At 54.4% G+C, this 18237-nt stretch overlaps 1 protein-coding gene across 1 annotated transcript in view; it reads right to left on the bottom strand.

Annotated features, from left to right (window-relative positions):
* DAB2IP (DAB2 interacting protein) overlaps positions 1–17995 on the bottom strand; it is a 168893-nt gene extending 150898 nt beyond the window's left edge. The window contains exon 1 of the mRNA XM_058523935.1: positions 17932–17995. The gene's annotated coding sequence lies outside the window, so the exon portion shown is untranslated. The remainder of the gene's footprint in view (positions 1–17931) is intronic.
* Between the last annotated feature and the right edge of the window lie 242 nt (positions 17996–18237).

Genomic DNA, 18237 nt, shown 5'->3' with positions numbered 1-18237 from the left:
GCATATGTATACACACATGCAAGTTAACACCCTGACGCATGCTATAAAGGCAAAAACAAGAATCAAGGCAGAGACTACCTGGGGGAGGGGTCACCCTCTATGAGACACGTGGCCCGGGAGGAGGGCCATTCAAGGTGAGAACTGAAGCAGGACATTCCAAGGAGGACAGGGCTCCAGGCCAAGGAACAGCCTGGGCAGGGTCCAGTGGTGGACAAAACCCACATGTCTGAAAGGAACTGAAGGAAAGGCCAGTGTGGCTGAGGAGCAGCGAGGACGGGGAAGGGGATGTGAGCCAGGCAGGCCCAGCCGGGCCGTGGGGCCAAGGCCTGGGCTACACGTGGCTCTAAGAGCAATGGGAGCCGGGAGCAACGTGAACCAACCTACACACTGGCTACCAAGTGAAGAGCAGACGTTGGAGGAGCAAACACAGGAGAGAGCCCAGTTAGAAGCATCCTGCTGTCACGCAGGAGAGAAGACAGCAGCCTGGATCTGGATGAAACCGGGGAGCGGGGAGCACCGACAGATTCGTGGTACTCCCCAAGCACCCCTCCCACCATTCCCTTTCACTCAGCAGCCACTGTCCTCGCCCCAAGACAACCCTGGGAGTCAAAGTAAGTCAAAGCCCAGTGGCCTTGGCAACGGCACTTATCCCCCCACCCTTCCCCAACACCTCACAGTCCCTGTCACTCTCTCTGCCAAACCTGTGCCAAGCTGGCTGTGCATCAATCTCTTCCGAGCGGCCAAGTGACCGTGCAGCTTCCTCCCTCTGGGAAAGGGGGGTAGGGGGGGTGGTATTTTTACACTATTAACAATTGACATCTGTTAATTATTAGTCTGTCCACCTCTGTTTTGCTTCCACCCGCACCATTGCTCAATCCGCCGGCAGCACCGGCCCTGAGAAGTGGAAATATTCCCTCAGAGCAGAGAGATGGGGAAATATTCCCTGCACAGGCAGTGGGGGGCACACAGGCAGTGGGGGGCTCGCAGTCACGAGGCCCGATGCATCTGACCAAACCCACACGGCCTTCTAGATACTGAATCATAAGTCGAGCTAGCTCTGTCACAGGTACTAGGGGTCTCCATCCTGGCCCGTCTCAAGCCCTACACCTCCATAGGCACCCCCATTGCCTCTGGAGATGTGGCCCTCCTGGTCAGGCCAGAACCTCCTCTTGTAGACCCCAGAGATCTCTGGGCTGAGCCCCAATCAATCAAGCTGCAAATTTTATAGACTCCATGGAAGGAACATTCCTCAGGAGCCAAGGGAAGGGTACGAAGCACACATAGCCATGCTATTCTGGTTGGGGGCAGGGGCTGGACTGTGTGGGGACCTGCATCCCCTCTGGTTTGGTGAATCTGATCACACAAGGGGAGGATTGGACAGGCAGGCACAAGGCTGAGGGGACGGCATTCCAGGCAGGGAGCCTTGAGAACAAAGTCATGGCAACAGGACAGGGGGCAGGCCATGGAGCATTCAGCTGGCTGAGCTCCTGGGCTCAGAGAAAGGAGCTGTGGGCAAGGAGGCTCCTACCAGAGCTTGGAGGACCCTGCAAATCAACCTCAGAAGTCTGGACTATACCTTGGGGAAAATAGGAAGCCCCTCAAGACCCTTGAGGAGAGGAGAGGCCCCATCAGACCGAGGTTCAGAAAGCTCCCCTGGAGGTAGGGGGAGGGGGTTCGGGAAGCTGGCAAAGTGATAGGAGGCTGCAGGCAGGTTCTCCCCTAATGGTCAGTGGGGCGGGGATGGGGCAGGAGCCAGCGCCCAAGGGGAACCACCAGTCTGGCACGAAGGAGGAAGGAGGGGAAGGAGGGAAACCCCCAGGCTGGGACTCCCTGGTGCAGGGGTTGGCCAGCGCAGCCTGTGCCAGAAAGAGGGAAGTGGGGGTGGGGGAGGGGCGATTCGGGCGGGAGGACGTGGTTTCAGTGAAAGAAAAGGACTTCCATGTTGGACCGGTTGATGTGCCTTTAGAGATCCGGGTGAAAATCACTTCTCCTTCTGGAACGGGAGAGAGGATTAGGGGGAGAGATTTACATTCAGGATTGGCAGTAATCGAGGTTCAGGGGTCGTCCACAGCCTGGGCATGAAGGGGGCTCCCAGGTGAGAGCTGGTAGGTGAGCTCACCCGGGGCAGGACCCTCAGAAGGTCAGGAGGCATCAACATGAGAGAGGCCGGGAGGGGGCAGTGTCTGCGAAGGCAGTGTCGGGTGGCTGCAGGGCAGGGACCCACCCCGGGAAGGCTGGCAGAGGTCCCGAGCAATAACAGCATTATAATCGTCAAAGACCCCATGTACTGAGCTCCTTGTACACGCCAGCCTTGAACTAGGGACCTGACAGGCATCATCTACCTCACTGTCACCTCCAAAAAGCCACTGGGGGTAGTACTGTCCTCCCATTTTACAGATGGGAACGTCAGCAAAGAGCGGCTCGGTCACCCCGCCAGTCAAGCCTAGTCCTGACCAGTCACCCTCCAGAGCCCACACACACCTTCAACCACTACAGGGGCTGGGGAAGGTCAGTGTTCGCTGACCGGTCAGCGGTGGGTATTTTCATTGGGGTAGGGGTTCCTAGGGGCCAGAAGGCGACCAGGTAGAAGCAGACAACTGTTCTTCCAGCTGGAAGAGCGGGAGGGCGGCTCCGGCAACTTCCTCCAGCAGCTGGCCCAGGCGGCCGGATCTGAGCGGAAGGATCTGGAAGGCTGCAGCAGGGGGCCAGAGCCGGGAAGGGCCTTTAGTTCTTGTTCTGCCCTTAAGATCCAAACTTGGAAAACAATGGCCGCTAAAAGCAATTTGATGACTAAAATTTTTGACTGTTGCTAAGTTTAGCACTCAGGGTGGGGTAGGCCCAATGACGTACAATGTGCAAACCGTGACTTCCACCGTCAGCCCGATGTTGTATCCTGGTCCGCTGTTTAACTCCTCTTTGTCCACATTTCCAAATAATAACTTCCAACTCAAGGAGGGCTTAGAGATGAATGAGATCCCCATTCGGTATCCCATTAGTACCTAACACTTAAGCTACAAAGGGCAATGTTCAACCCAAAGGAATCAATCACTAATGGTGGAATTTGTGGGAGCTGCTGAAATCATACAGGTTCTCCATCTATATTGAAACAGTGCCTGGCACATGGTAGCCACTCAATAAATATGGGCCCCTCCAGGCAGGGCTGTGAGCTCACTGCTGTCACAGTCAAAGGGCAGGAAAGCCTCCCTGGAGCCTCAAAGTGCCAGGAGCCACACCCTCCAACAATCACCCCTTCTTCACAGCCCATCACATTGTAATTTACCTGTCGCTTCTGTAGGGTAGTATATCTGGCCAGAAAGGGCTTCCAAGCACATGTATTTTGCCCTTTAAAGTTTGGAGGAGTCTTTCAACGTTATTCAGATTCCCAATTGTTTTCAATCCTTAAAAGCACTTCTGTAACACCAAAACTCAGACCAGAAGAGGGACGGCAAACAGGCCAGCACAGCACACGCAGACCCTGCCAGCCCCGCTGTCCCTGCCACCAAGGCTCGGGCACATATCACTAACTGATTATGGTGCTCCTTGCTGCTGGGCCAAATGTGGCTTCAGACACTCCTCAATGCCCAGGGTCTGCTTTGCTTTGCTTATAGGAGATGATGAGCATACTATCTGAATATAGTGCCTCCAGTGTAAATTCCTTCTTTGGAGGAAAAAATAGTGTCTACAAAAATCCACTGAGTTTACCAACCATTCGTGACACGTGCGTCACATTGACAGGTCTTTTGTTGTTTTGCCTCTGTTTGCTCCTCCATCTTCTGGGGCCAGCACCCCAATTTTCCTTGGGGACCTCCCCTTTCCCCACTCCCAGTTCGGTGGAGAAACAGAGCTTACAAGTGGGGGGAGTGGGAGGAGAGAGACAGATGTCACATCCTAACTAATTCATTTAGCTGGGATTCATTGCGTCTCCTTGGGTTCTTCAAATACATGAGCCCATAAAATCCCTCTAACTTTGGCCAGTTTGAGGGGGACTTTTGTCTCGCGTACCTGAAAGAGCCCTGGCTGACCCCTATGGAAGCACTGAGCTGGGTACTGAGGGGTGATCCAAGGTGACAGAGGGTCCCCATCCTCCAGAAGCATCCCAGTCCAGCAGGCGGTTAGACTCAAGCACCCAGTCACAGCACCAGCTCCAGCTAAGAGCTGTAATGGAACCAGAGAAACCACTCCCCTCCCCTGAGAGCCACTCCCTCCTCCACTGGGCAGCTGATGAGCTCCCAGCGCCCCCATTGGAGCTCACCGAGGGTCCTGGACCAGGAGTCAGGAGACTGGATGTGAGGCCCAGCCCTGCTGTGAACTCACTGTGGGAGCCTGGACAGATCACCCTGGGCCTCAGTTTCCTCATCTGAAAATGCCATGTGACACCCAGGCGGAAGGCTGTGGAAGGGACTGGCAGTGTCCCGGCCTCCCAGGGGAGGGCAGTGGTTATGACAAAGGACAAGCTGCCTCTGGGGCTGGACCCAAACCTGTGCTCCACGTTTCTGGAGATTCCCTTCCTGTGGGGGTGGAGGGAGACTCCACAGAAGCCGCTGTACCATGCTGCCTCCTCCACACAAGCCCCAGATGAGAGAGATCTGAGGAACCTTCCAGTCTCAGCTTTTCCTCCCACGTCCAGGGCATTCACTCATTTGAAACTGAGGCCATTTCTGGGAGGAAATCCCTCAACTGCCTTTCTATCCATTGAGCAGAAAAACCTCCCAGTCTCATCGGGCCTCCCCACACTGAGGCCTCCCCTCACGCCATTCTCCATGTCCCCATTAAGCCAGGGGCCCCGACCTGCCCTCTCCTCCCAGGGGACAGTGGTGTGGTGGGTGGCAGGGTCCAGGGCCAGCACCTCGGTCTGCCCAGAGGAAAGGTCCGGCTGCTTCGCGGCAGCTACTCTCCCGAAACGCTCTCCAAGGAGTCGCTGCGGCCTCCTGGCCCTCCGGGAGGCCAGAGGGTGAGGGCCAGGGTCAGGGTCAGGGCGGGGCCAATGCCCAGGACTGACCTGCCTGTGACCAGGGGTGGCCAAACCCATCAGACCTGACGCTTGCCTTTCAGCTCCTCCCTTTCCTACAGTCGACCTGCCCAGGTCCACATCAGGCGAGCTCCTGTGCAACCCACACACCTTCCATACAGGAGGAGACAAATTCGGAGGGAAGAAATACATTATCTCAGCCACGGCCCCACCCCCCACCATAACCATCACAGCAGCGCCGCCTTTAAAAACGCCTTTGTGGGCATCCCCCTGCCTCTGCACCAGCACCCTCTCCCAAAACAACATTCAGCAGCTCTGAATTACCAAAATCAATTACTCCAAGAAGGAACTCAGGCAGACAGCACTAGAATAAAGACAGCAGATAATTCCCACCGTCAGGTAATTGCTCCCCTGAGAATTTCAGATAATAAAAGAGGAATCGAAAAGAGAGCATTTTGCCCCAGAAAGGAAGGGGAGACGGTGCACTGATAAACAGAAGGCTCTTCTCTTCCCTGCTGCCTTCTTTCCCCCTTCCTCAGCTGTGCCCCTGCAGGACTCAGCCACAGCGGGGTCATGGGAATCCTCGGGGATTGGGGTGGGAGGCAGAGGGGGTCGAATTCCTGGGTCCCGGGTTCCGGGGGGCAGTGCAGGGTTCTCAGAGGACATCTGACTCTGGTGTCCTTCCTTGGGCAGGGATACAGACAGGGCCCCAGGCTCCTGTTACACATGGGCTCAGGGATACAGGATTTGACAGTTAATCTCCCTCTACTCCACTGGTCCGTCTTATCCCCTTGACGAGGCCAAAAGCTTTTTTTTTTTTTTTTGTGAGGAAGATTAGCCCTGAGCTAACATCCATGCTAATCCTCCTCTTTTTGCTGAGGAAGACCAGCCCTGAGCTAACATCTATTGCCAATCCTCCTCCTTTTTCCCCCTTTTTCTCCCCAAGGCCCCAGTAGATAGTTGTATGTCATAGTTGCACATCCTTCTAGTTGCTGCATGTGGGACGCGGCCTCAGCATGGCCAGACAAGCGGTGGGTTGGTGCGCACCCGGGATCCGAACCTGGGCCCCCAGTAGCGAAGCGTGCACACTTAACTGCTAAGCCACGGGGCCGGCCCCCCAAAAGCTTTTTGAGAGTGGGTCCTTGGCTGTCACACCCAGCCCTTCCTCGCCACCTGGCCCTGGACACTCATGTAAAGGACCTGTCAATTGATCCAGGAGCTGATGGCAGGGCACACAGGTTTACCCGGGGCCAGTCACTGAGCCCTCTGGGTCTTGGTTCCCTTGATTGTAAAATGGGGAGAGAGCATTAAACTATTATTTAGATGTCACCACACCACATCCCCAAGAATATCACAAAGCCTTCTCAATAGGAATTCCACAAAGAAAGTGTCCTACGGTCAGAGGCTTGGAGAGTTCTGGGGTAAACAAAGGCCAGCAGGATTCTTTGCTGCAGGACTTCTCAGAGCCTTTAAAATTGCTAATGTAGATTGGTACTGTACAAATGGGCATAAAGTATGCAGCCTTTTCCAAAACTCCTTTTCTACAAAGTATCTCCCCAGATGGCCATTCCATGGAACGCTCTTGGGCCAACTACGGTTGCAGATATAAGGTCTAACAAGGATGTAACAAGGAATTTAAAGGGAACTGGCTGGGGGCTATGGGAAAATCTCACGGAGGGCATGGTGGTTGAGATAAGTTCTGAAGGAAAAAGAAAGGGCAAAAATAGGGTAGAGACCTTCAAATAGAGGGGACCATCCAAGCAGGAGCCCAGAGGTGGGAGAGCCCTGGGCATACTGGGTCCTGTTTGTTCCCTGGAGAGAAGAAGGTGAGTCTGGAAAGGCAGGATGGGGAGGGCCTAGGGGTAAAGAACACAGCGAGGGTTTTTTAAGGTCCTTGAGTAAAAATAATGGCTTCCTTGTCTGAGCACTTACGGTGTGCCAGCATTGTGTGAAGCACAGTTCTTACCCCTATGAAGCAGGTTCCCCTGGATCTCTCACTTCAAGGCCCAGGACAAGTTAAGTGGCTGCCCCAATTCACACAGCTACTAGGTGGCAGGGCAGCGACTGGAAGCCCGCAGCACATTAATTTCAGAATCCATGCCCTTAACCACTGTGCTTCCCCATCCAGAGCTGGGAGGGGCAGGGCGGAGCCCACTGCCACCAACATCTTCAAGGTGTGGAGAAAAGCCAATGATTCCTCACCATGTGAAGCCTTCTCTCTACGCCTTGGTTTTTGATTTATGCTCCATCGGCCAGTACCCCCCAAATATGTACATAGGTCATTAGTTCTAAATATTCAAAAGGAGTCTTTTCAACCATCCCTCCGGGAATGGGCAAGAAGGTGCCAAGACAGCAAGTTGGCACCAACAGTAACACGTGGCCGAACCATCAACATCCTCAACAAGATTTATGTTTCCCAAGCACGTGGCTGCTGCTTGATTTATGGGGCCCGTGGAGCGATTGTAAGAGGGAGCAGACCTCTCAAGGGAGGGACGCATCATCACCATCAAACATTTCAAAATCCTCTCAATCGCAGTAAAGATGGCACCAGGCCACTTCCTGCCCTGGCACAGGAAAGGAAGCGAAATTGTTTGCCTTAATTGAATTAGGTAATTAACTAGACAATGCAAGGAGACATTCCAGCAAGGATATAAATACTTAAAATCCCCGCACTGGTTGTGTGGAGGATGTCAACAACAGGAACTTGGCTGAGGGGAGCGCTGAGGGCGGCGAGGCGTGTCCCAGCTAAATACAACAGTGGCAGGCAGCAGCTCATAATGATGGGCTCCCACCCCGTGCCAGCTCCGTGATAAGCACTTTACACGCGTTACCTCACTCACGCCTCAAAACAGCTCGGTGACGTAAGTGTCACTATTATCCTCATGTGACGGATGAGGAAACTGAGGCCCAGGCAGTGAAAAGACTTGCCGGAGGGCACACAAGGGAAGGGACAAACTCAGTTCTGCTTTCAGACCTGCATCTTCACCCATACCTTCGCTCCCTTTCCAGAGGCACGCCCGAGATAAAGGGGCTCTAGGGATGTTCTGGTCCAAATGGGGAAACTGAGGCAGGATTAGACACCTCCCCGCTCCCCAAGAGTCCTGACTGCCAGGCCTGAGCCTCCCAGCTGACCTGGCTGCAGGGCTGCCACAGAGAACCAGACAAGCAGGGAGAAGTGATTTTGCAATCCTGTTTGCAGAAACCTGGCGGCTGTCCTCCTGGGGCCGGCTCTAGCCCTACTTCCTCCGGGAAGCCCCCGTGACTTCTCACTCTCCCCACACACCAACCTGTGGCCTCTCCAAAGGCTGGGCATGCTTCCCCCCTGAGGGTGGACCCTGGGGGTTCGCAAGAGGGAGGGAGGAGCCGAACCTCAGACTGGTTTGAGTCTCCGTCCACTCTGCCGTCACCCAGCAGGCCTGCTTCAACAAACACTCACGCCAGCGACTTAAACTGCAGAAACAGCTTTAGTGGAATGTGAACACCATGCAAAGGATAAACTTCAAGGGTCTTAAAGAAATCTTGCCCTCTATTATCCCTTTCTCTATTCATCACCGTGGCTCCTTAAAAACCCATATTCGAAAACCTTTTGGTTTGGCCGATTTGAGTCACTGTGTATCTTTACAAGAAAAATAAATACGCAATTCACATAGTCTCTTTAACTCAAACCTTTCCATACCCAGAACTGCCTTCACCGGAGTCTATAAGCTCTGGAAAGGGGCAGTGGCCAGAGTATCCCAAGACCAATGTGAAGTAGACTGAGAAGATCCTCAATAATATAAGGCAAGAATAAGTCTGAACAACTCTAGCATTTACTGAGTGTTTACAATGTGCAGGCACTGTACTGTGTTCTCTGGCTCCACGCCTAATTTTAACCTAACAACAACCCTAGGAGATAGGTATTGTTATTCCCAATTTACAGATGAGAATACTAAGGATCAGAGAAGTGAGGTCACTTTGTTCAAGGTCACACAGCTGGTAGGAGGAGCAGCCAGGACTCAAGTCTGTTTGATGGACCCCAGACCACCCCCCACCCTTAGCCTTTCTGCAGTTACCTCTGGGGTGGGAACAAGCTGCTGTCTCCTCCCCCGCCTCCCACTCCAAGCCCAGGATTCAGCGGCCATCAACAGATCTCTGCTCCAAATGTGAATCAACACCTCACTGGTCACTCCTCTCAAAGAGAAATGCCCCCTGCAACTGTCCTGCCTTGAAGGTGCCTTCTGGGGAAGATGGGAAAGGAATTAACATCAATATCCAAAAAGCCAACAGCTACAGGGGATGGAAAGAGACAGGCCCAGGACTGGCTGTCTGTGAGACCACAGCTTCTAATGTGCCCTTCCCTCATGGAGCCTGGATACAGCCACACCTGTTCACCTCTGCTCCCCCTCTCTGACTCCTCAAGGCCCACGTTGGAGGGGGAATACAGAGGATAATGTCACTCTAGAAAAGAACCCCCCATTCATCCCCTTCCTGCTCCTCACCTGCTTAATGACACTTAATTTCTCCGTATTTATACTTTCACATCCCACAAGAGTCAGCCCAGCAGCTGGAGGGCAGAGAAGCAGAAGCAGAGTGACTGTGGAGTGGGGAAGACTTTCATTCAGACTCTAGCTCTGCCTCTTCCCAGCTGGGTGAACTTAGGCAAGTCACTCCTCCTCTCTGGGTCTCAGTTTCCTCATCTGCAAAATGGAGAGGACACCAGGACCTCACAGGTCTGTTGTGAGGACCAAAAGGGCTACTACTTGGAAAGTCTTGAGCCCAGTGCCTGGCCCATGGGAAGTACTCGAAAGTGTGAGCCACCAGGTATTATCATTACAGCCCAGAGAGGTCCTGCACCTTGCTCAGGGTCACAGAGCAAATGTGAAGCTGACAATAAGACCAAGTTCTGGCTCCTGGTTCCAGCTCTTTCTCGACACAGAGCCACTCTCCTGGGAACCTGTGAGATGGCACAGGCCAGGAGCCTATCACGGCCCAGTGGTTTCCCCAGGCCTGCAGTTCACAGGCCAAGTACAAAGTTCCAACCAACAGGTTTGTTTTTCTTACACACACGCAAAATCGACAAGTGGCTTAGAGTGAAAGTTTCCAAACCTTGGCATCCTCCCCATCCGGAGGTGAGTGGTGACCTCACCCCTGTGACTAAGCCGACGCCAACGCCAAGAGCCCTCTGCGGGAACCCGCAGGCTCGGCGCTGCTGGCTCCAGCCCTAGGAGGAGCCCAGGCTGCAAAACCGGGATCTTGCAGAGCTGGGAATCCCCGATTTTGGAGCAGAGACGCAGGGTGCTTCGGAAAAGCAGAGTGCTGTTACAGCCAAAGACCAGGATGGGGCTGGAGATCCAGGTTCGAGTCCTGGCTCTGCCATGAACTTTTCATGAGGCTTTGGGCAAACCCAAGCCTCTGTCTGCCCAACTCTAAAATGGGTGGACTACAGATTTCCAGTGGTGTGTCCAGCTCAGATCTGGTTTAGCCCCCCTCCTGCCCACCAAGGGCTCTGGCCTAGCTGGGGAAGGAGCAAAGAGTTAATAAAGGCATAGGTTGCAGGAGAGGGCACTGGGCACTAAAATGCGCAGGAGAGACCAGCGCTGCTGAAGCGGTGGGTGCAGGCTCCCTAGGGAAGCCGTGGCCTGATGGGTGGGAGGTGAGGGGGGTCCTACAGGGGAAGGGGTGGAGTTGGGAGGAAGATAAAACTGATCCTGGTGGTCTGGAATCTTGTCAGGGGCAAGGAGCACCATATTGGAGGCGCTAGAGCAGCCTGTGAAAGTTTCAATGAATCAGGCCAGGAGACGAGAGGAGCATTCCCCAGAACCTCAGCCCTCACCTCCTCTCCACTTAATTCCTCCCACCCCGGGGAAGACAGATAGACACACAACCAAGAGCACCTAGACTAAAAACCAGAAAAAGCCAAGAAACCCAGATACAGACTTTGCCCCACAACTGGCTCCTCCCAGAACCCAGAGGCAGCAGAAAACGGGCTCCTCCCTCTTCCATGGTGCCAGGTTCCAGAAGCAGAGGTGGGGATGGGCAGGGTGTCTTCTGAGGATTTAAAAAAACCTGCTCTACCAAACACCATAAAGTGACACCTGTAGCAAAGCTGGAGGAACACACCATTGCATTGCACCGTTGACAAAGCAGGTAACTGCTGAGCTCTGGGATCCTTGATGGCTCCCTGCTGCCCATAGCATCATGTTCACATTCTTTACTGTGGCATTCAAGGTTGTCAATTTGGGGTCCCGATGGTACTTCTCTGCTTCACTCCTATTACTAGCCCCCCTGCCCCCACACCCTACAGCCACCTACAGCGTCCCTCTGTTCCCCACCCCATTGTGAGCCTTTGTCCCTTGGGGCTTGGATCTGTCCTTAGTCTTCTCAATGCCTTTGCTGCTTTGCTTAATAATCTACCCTATTGTTTCAACCAACCCCCTTCCCTCCCGTAGCCTGTCGACTTTAGACTTTAATTGGGCTCCACCTTAAGAGTAAAGAACGCAGACATAGGGGGTCGGGGAACAGACTTGGTTCTGCCACCAAATTTTGGATATAGCCTCAAGCGAGTAATTGGGCACCCGCCTGCACGTTCTCGTTGATAAAGTGGGCAGTGCGACCTCTACCTACGTCATCGGCGGCCGAGCCACTCAAGTGAGATAATGGAGCCAAAGGGCTCTGCACAGCCTCAAGTGTGACACGAACCCAAGGGATTAGGATGTCTATTTTTAACTCCCCACATCCTGGCCGAAAAACAAATCCCTCACACACCCTGCAGATCCCTATCAGGGGGGTTGGCAGAGCCTTTTGGGAATTCTCTCCTCCCGGAAGCGGCGCCAGCGTTGATGGCTTTCCCTCTGCCGGGAAAGGCTCATAAGGCCCTGCTCCAGCCAGGGCCAGCTTCCATTATGTCTGGCTGGGTCCTCACTGCCCCTGTCAAACAGCCATTTCCTGGTTGACTCAGTTGTCACATATTCTCCGGCCAGTGACAGCTAGACATCTTCCCAGCCAGACCAAAGATGCTGAGAAGGGTCGTTCATTCATTTACTGATTCATTTACCCCCACATTCCCTCTCCTCTCCCTCTGAGGAGGTGGGGCCTGCTCTAGGGTCACCCAGAGGGGTCAACCATGAGGCACCTGTGGCAGGATGCTCAGTCTAGGGGTAGAGACAGGTAAACTGAGAAAGCAAAAGTGAGCAGGACATTCAGTAACAAAGGCTTGATGGGAGGCTATGGGGCTCTAAGGGCCCTTGCCAGCCTCCAACAGGGCAAGGGACTTGAGCAGCATTTGAACACAAAACCAGACCATCATTGAGCTCGCTACTCTCCCCCCAATACCCCCAGCATCCCTCAGACCTTTCACCAAGAGGGATCTTGAATAGGTAGCAGCCACTGTGACCCACAGGGAGACGGGAGCTTCCTACTTCAGGACAGGACCCCATCACCTGGCCCACCTCTGTGGTGTGGGCTAAATTCATGAGGACGTTTGCCCATTCTCCCAGGTCCCCCTTTGCCCACCTGCTACTGCCTGAGTTCACTCTCATGAACTGATACAAACAGGGAAAATGACCCCAACACAAGAGTTTCAAAGAAAAAGAGGCTCCTTCTGAATGGGGAGCCCTCAATCCAGAGAGCCTGCTCTTGTCTCCCCACTCCGAGCCCTGCCACCTGGGAGGCCTGGTGGAGTGTGGTGAGCACTGGGCTGGGAGAGAGAGAAGCCAGTGCAAGCCCAGGGCCGCCTCTTTCTGGACACCTGAGCCTAGCCAAGCACCTCCTCTCTCAAATGGGGACTGAGAGAAGGGCTACATTAAACAAGACTCTCAGAGTGAAAGCGCTTTACCCACCTGGAAGTTTGATATAAATGTTTTGTGGTTTAGCATAAATTCTTTGTCCACATTTTTGCTCTTTCCCTGTTGGCCTCTGGGGCTCAACGACTCTCTCTGAACTCAGGCACAGACAGTTTTTCTGGAGGTTCTGACCTCAAATAACTGCGCAACGCTCGAAAAGTCATGTGATCCCTAAGTGCCTCTGGGGACATGTCTGTGGGCCCCCAACACAATCCCAACGACCCCTGTGGACCCTTCGCAAGGACTTTACAAACTCTCTTATGAATTCTAGAGACTCAGGTGAATTTGGACATGCTCGTTTGAGACCTGAAGTTCAGCCTACAGGTGGGGGAGCTGGTGAGGTGCCCTTTTCAGACCTGCTTCCAGGCCTCCCCAGCTTTGACGCCACAAAGCCAGAGTGACCTTTTAAAAAAGCAAATCAAGAATGATCCAAAGGAGGCAGGACAATCTTTCCACAAACCAAAGGCCTCTGTCTGTCTGTCCATTGGCTGGAGCCAGCCTAGCCCAGAGTACATACTGAGAGGACCCCACCTGTTTACAGTGGGAAGCGGGGTGCACGCAAAACACCCTTAGCCAGGAGCAGAGAAACCAAGCCCAATTACAAGCCAGTCCAACTCTACAAGGCTTTAGGAGCATTTACTACACCAAAGGAGGCCTTTGCCAGGCCCCACCCACTCCGTGGGCACAGAGATGAGAGGTAAGGCCAGGGCCTGGCCCTCAAGAAGTTCAGAGCCCATCTTGGGGGACAGGCAAGCTGATGCCAAAGTGTAAAGCAGGCAAGGCCGTCGATAGGAGCTACAAGCCAGGACGGCACAGGGCAAAGGCTCACCCTTAGCAGAGTGATGAGAACAAGTGGAGTGACATTTGTGCCAGACCCGGAGGGGCAGGAAGAATCTGGGCAATGAAGCAGTGGCCGAGAGAGGAGGGCGTCCAGGAGTCACAGGCAGAGAAAGGAAACAGGCCTGAAGGGCAGAGGGAGAAGAGGCGAGGAGGAAAGTTGGAGCAGGCATGGGGCCGTGATTGCCAAGCCAGGGAGCGTGGGTTTGATCCCGTGGGTGGGTAACAGGGAGCCACCCCCGGAGAGGTAAGAAGAGGCATGATGGAGCAGGGAAGCTGAGGGCAGGTGGCTGGCGGAGGCTGCGGTTAACAAGGTCCTGCTTTAGGAAACCAGGCTGCTGGGGGCCTGTCCTGGACATGGAGAGCAGGCAAGCCGATCCCCTTAGCCAGCTGCTCCGCTCCAAGGAGAGGTTATAGCCATCTATGCACAGACACCAGTTGGGAGGGGCAGGACTCAAGGAAGGCTGGGGATGCCCAGGGGAGAGACATACGGTAGCTCAGGAGGGAGAAAAGAGACTATTACACATCCTCCTGGTCCCTCGGCCAGGGCTATCCTGGGGTGAGAGTGGGCTCAGCTGGGTTGGTCTCAGAGCCCCACATTCCCACTCAGCTCCCATCTGCAACCCTAGTCGCTCCCATCATTACCTGCCTGCAGTGTTCAGAGTGCAAAATACTGTTTAAGTCCCAGGTCAGCAACCTCACTCCACCCTGGGCTTCCTCCTGCTGCCCCACTCCCTTCCCCAGCTCCCTGCGCCCCCTGGACACTGAGCCCACAGAAGCCTTTCTGAATGGTTTCATAACAAGCCTCAGTGCAGCACTCCACCCTCCAACCCAACCCAACAACTCACCCACGGACCCCGCTCTCCAGAAATGCAGGAAAAAAGTCTAACCTGTGAATGTCAAGGTTGGAAGGAAACTCAGATACCTAACTAACCCCCCTCACCTTTACAGAGAAGGAAACTAAAGTTTTGAGCCCTGCCCAGGATCACACAACCCAATGGTGGCCCAGTCAGAACTCAGGTCTTCAAGCTTCCAGGCGAAGGAGGGCTCTGGCACCAAAGCCACATCCAGGTGGGGTAGAAAATCAATGAGCTGCGAGATACAGTGCAAAAAAGGCCTGTGCTTACTGTCAAGGGACCTGGGTTCAAGTCCCGACTCCACCCTCTTCCCTATGCTCACAGACATTAGAGTTCTGGACACGTCACTGCAGCTTCCCGAACTCCAATGACCTCTCCACGAAATGGGTGTTTAGTGATTCTGTGCTTTCAGCAGGATCCCCCAGGATGAAGGTGCAGCTCTGCTCTGTACACAGCAGAGCTAGGAGGTAGGGATACTGCTGAGGCCCGTGCAGGCGACAGCTTTACCCCTCACTCCTCCCGGCAGCCAGCCAGGCCCAGCCAGCCTCCAGCCAGACATTTCCCCAGAGCTGCCCACGGACCAGCAGAGCAGCCCTCCGGGCGAAGGGACAGATTTCTACTGGATCTAAAACACAGATGCACACATGGCAGATCCCCCCACTCCCCTCCCCCAGAAGTTCAGGCACAGCACCTCCTGTCTGGAAGGTCAGAGGCCTTCATGGGGCCACAGAGGAGGAAAAGTTCTGTTGGAGAGGTCCTGCCCACCTCTCCTGAGTCCCCACCACCCCAAATGAGAAATCTGAGCACAAGGGCCTCATCCAAGGTGCACCAATCCTTCTAGAAGGCAGAGGCCAGAGGCCTGGGGGTGGCAGAGGGAGGTGAGCAGGGCCTCCTGGGAGTCACGGGCTGGCTGCCGTGCACATCCACTTATGGCAGGAGGGGCCTCCCCAGGGCAGCTCTGTCCTCTGAGGGCCTGCCCATACACTTGACATCCACCCAAGTGACTTCCACAGCCCATTCAGAGACAGCAATCACCCCACCAGGGGGTGTCACATCATGCCCATTTGACAATTGGGAGAAAGCCCCAGAAGGCAAAAGTAACCAGCTCAAGAGAGTGAAGCCAAGACTTGAATTCAGATCTCTAGGAACCCATACCCCACATTCTCTCCCTAAGTGTACCTTAGGGCTATGGTTCTCAGACTGTGATGTGCCTGAGAACGGCCCAGGGAGTTTTACAAAGTGCACATTCCCAGGTCTGGAGTGCAGATGAGAAATCTGCATTTTAACAGGTACCCCAAGTGACAGCGATAAAAGCATTGCCAGCACACACCACAAACCCAGGCGCGCGCACACACACACACACACTCATGCGCATGCATGCTAGCGTAGGACAAAAGTAATGATTATAAGCACAGGCTCTAAAGGCAGATGCTGGGTTTGGAATGCAGCCCAGCTCCTTACAGGTTGTATGACCTTGGGTAAATCTCTTAACCTCTCTAAACCTGTTTCTTAAAGTGCAAAACGAGGATACGAAAAGAATCAACCTCATGGGGTTGTCTTAAGGATGCAAGGAAATAATACGCGTAAAGCCCTCAGCACAGGACCTGGCATATAATAAACACTCAATAAATGTGCTGTGATCATTGCCAAACTCAGTTCAGTGTGTTGAATGCCTAAGGGAAGGAACAGAATGCCAGGCACCAGGGGACCACAGTGAATAATTGAGCCAGTAAGAGATGCCTGAAGGGTTGTACTAGAACCAGTGCATAGAAGTAACAGGGACACAGATTTCTGCTCCAAACAGGAAGAATTCTTTAACAGAATGGAGTTACCCAATCATGAAACCAGCTGCCTAGTGGGCTGACTGTCACTAGAAGATCTCAGGAAAAAAGACGAGATGTTCACTGGGTAGAGACGCAAGCACCAGGGAAGGAAGACTAGAGACGAGGTGGCCTGGATGGTCTTGAAGGTGACTGTGAGCCAGGTTTTGCAGGTGAGCCCCTCTCCCTATCATGCTGGTTAATTCATGCATTTGCAACGTCCCTGATATTTACGAGACTTTTACCTCCAAGCATCCAAAAGGGATGGGAAGAGGTCAACAGAAGACAGAAAGCCTATTGGTACCTTCTGAGTAGTTCACGATGACAGGGAGGGGGATGGGCGGGGCTGCCTTAAATCTGAGGCCCACTGAAATCATATGCCTTAGAGGGTATGTGCATCTGTGACTTTTCTCAAAAGGGCTATTAAGAGGGGCTGGTCCACACCAACTTTTGAGAGGAGGGGAAACTGAGGCACAAATGGGCTGGGCCCTTCCGGCAGCATGAGGGCCCAAGCTCCAGGACGCAGGCTGGCAGCCCAAGGCTGTTGTCCTCTGAGCCAGTTGCCTTGCACGCCTTACCTTGTAAAAGCCTCATGACATCCCCCTGGGTGGGACCTCTGAGCTCAGAGAGATCAGGAAACCCGCCCAAGCACACACAGCTAGTGAGTGTCGGGGCTGGGGTTTGAACCCGGATCCTCTGGGCTCCAGAGCTGGTGTTCGGTTTGGTTTTTAACCCTCAGGTGTACTGTCTTAGGCCAAGAAAACCCAGAAAGGAGTCTGGCTTTGATATTGAGAAGAAATAATGTTGAAGATGATGATCCTCACAGGTAACAATCTATTCATCTACATTCAATCAAAACTAAATTCAAATCCAAATTAATTTCCCCTCTAAATAGCAGAAGAGGGCAGGAGGAGAGGGGTGCAATTTCCTTATCACTCAAGCCAGACAGCTCAAGAGAACGGACCATCCGGAAACCAGAAAACCCCACACTCATTCCCAACAGGCTGGAAAATGGAACCTAGAGGGCTTTGGTCCCTATTTCCACCCTGCTTAGCTCCAGGTGTTTTTATGGAGGGTGGGGTTCCAGGCAACCCGGGAAACAGAAAAGAGACTTCACTTCAATGACCCCGCCCCCCCTGAAAATTGAGGAGTGGCTACGTGTTGAACAAAACAACACTCAAAACGTGGGTGCCCCGGGGTGCCTGGCTCTGGGCAGAGAAGAGGGGCTATCCGATCGCCAACCCCCAGGACGAGCTGAGGGGGGTCTGAAGTTTTGGGAGACCACGGGAGGCTTGAGAAAATCCCCACCTCAAGCCCCACCGGCTGCTGGCTCCAGCTGGGGGTGCCTTCCTCCTGACACCCCGCGAGGTTCTCTGCCAAGGACCCAGCGATCTAGGCAGGGCGCACAGGAAAGTTCAAAGGGTCGACGCACCACGCAAAGATCCCTGTCGCACAGGGGGCTGTGGGGTACAAGACGAGTAAGTAAAACAAAGTCATGGCCCCCTCCTCAGTCCGGCACCCCGTACCCCCCATGAGGGCCCCCAGATCCTCTCGAATGTCGGATCCCTCTGGGACCCCTTCAAGTCCCTGGGGCCCCCTCATACCGACTCGGCGGCCCTATCTCTTACCTTTACGCGCCAGCCGGGCCGCTGGGCGCTGCCATCCCAAAGGCGCCGCAGCCCGAGCGGCCCAGGGCGAGGGTCACGAGGTGGCGGGGTCGCGGGGCGGCAGGAAAGTTTCCGGAGCACCAGCCAGGGGGAGCGGGCCAAGCGGGCGGGGGCCCGGCAGAAGCGCGCTCCGGCCGGCTCCGCGCGTCCGCCCGCGCCGCGGCGCTCGGGCACCCGGGCTCCCCCGGCCACCGCCGGCCCAGCCCCGCCAATCGCAGGCCCCGCCACCCGCAGCTCCGCCCGCCCGGCCGCGACCGACCGGAGGCG

The sequence above is a fragment of the Diceros bicornis genome, chromosome 28, assembly GCF_020826845.1.
Source record: "Diceros bicornis minor isolate mBicDic1 chromosome 28, mDicBic1.mat.cur, whole genome shotgun sequence".
Lineage (NCBI taxonomy): Eukaryota > Metazoa > Chordata > Mammalia > Perissodactyla > Rhinocerotidae > Diceros > Diceros bicornis.
Note: the sequence above shows the minus strand (reverse complement) of the source record. Positions and strands in the feature narration are given on the sequence as shown.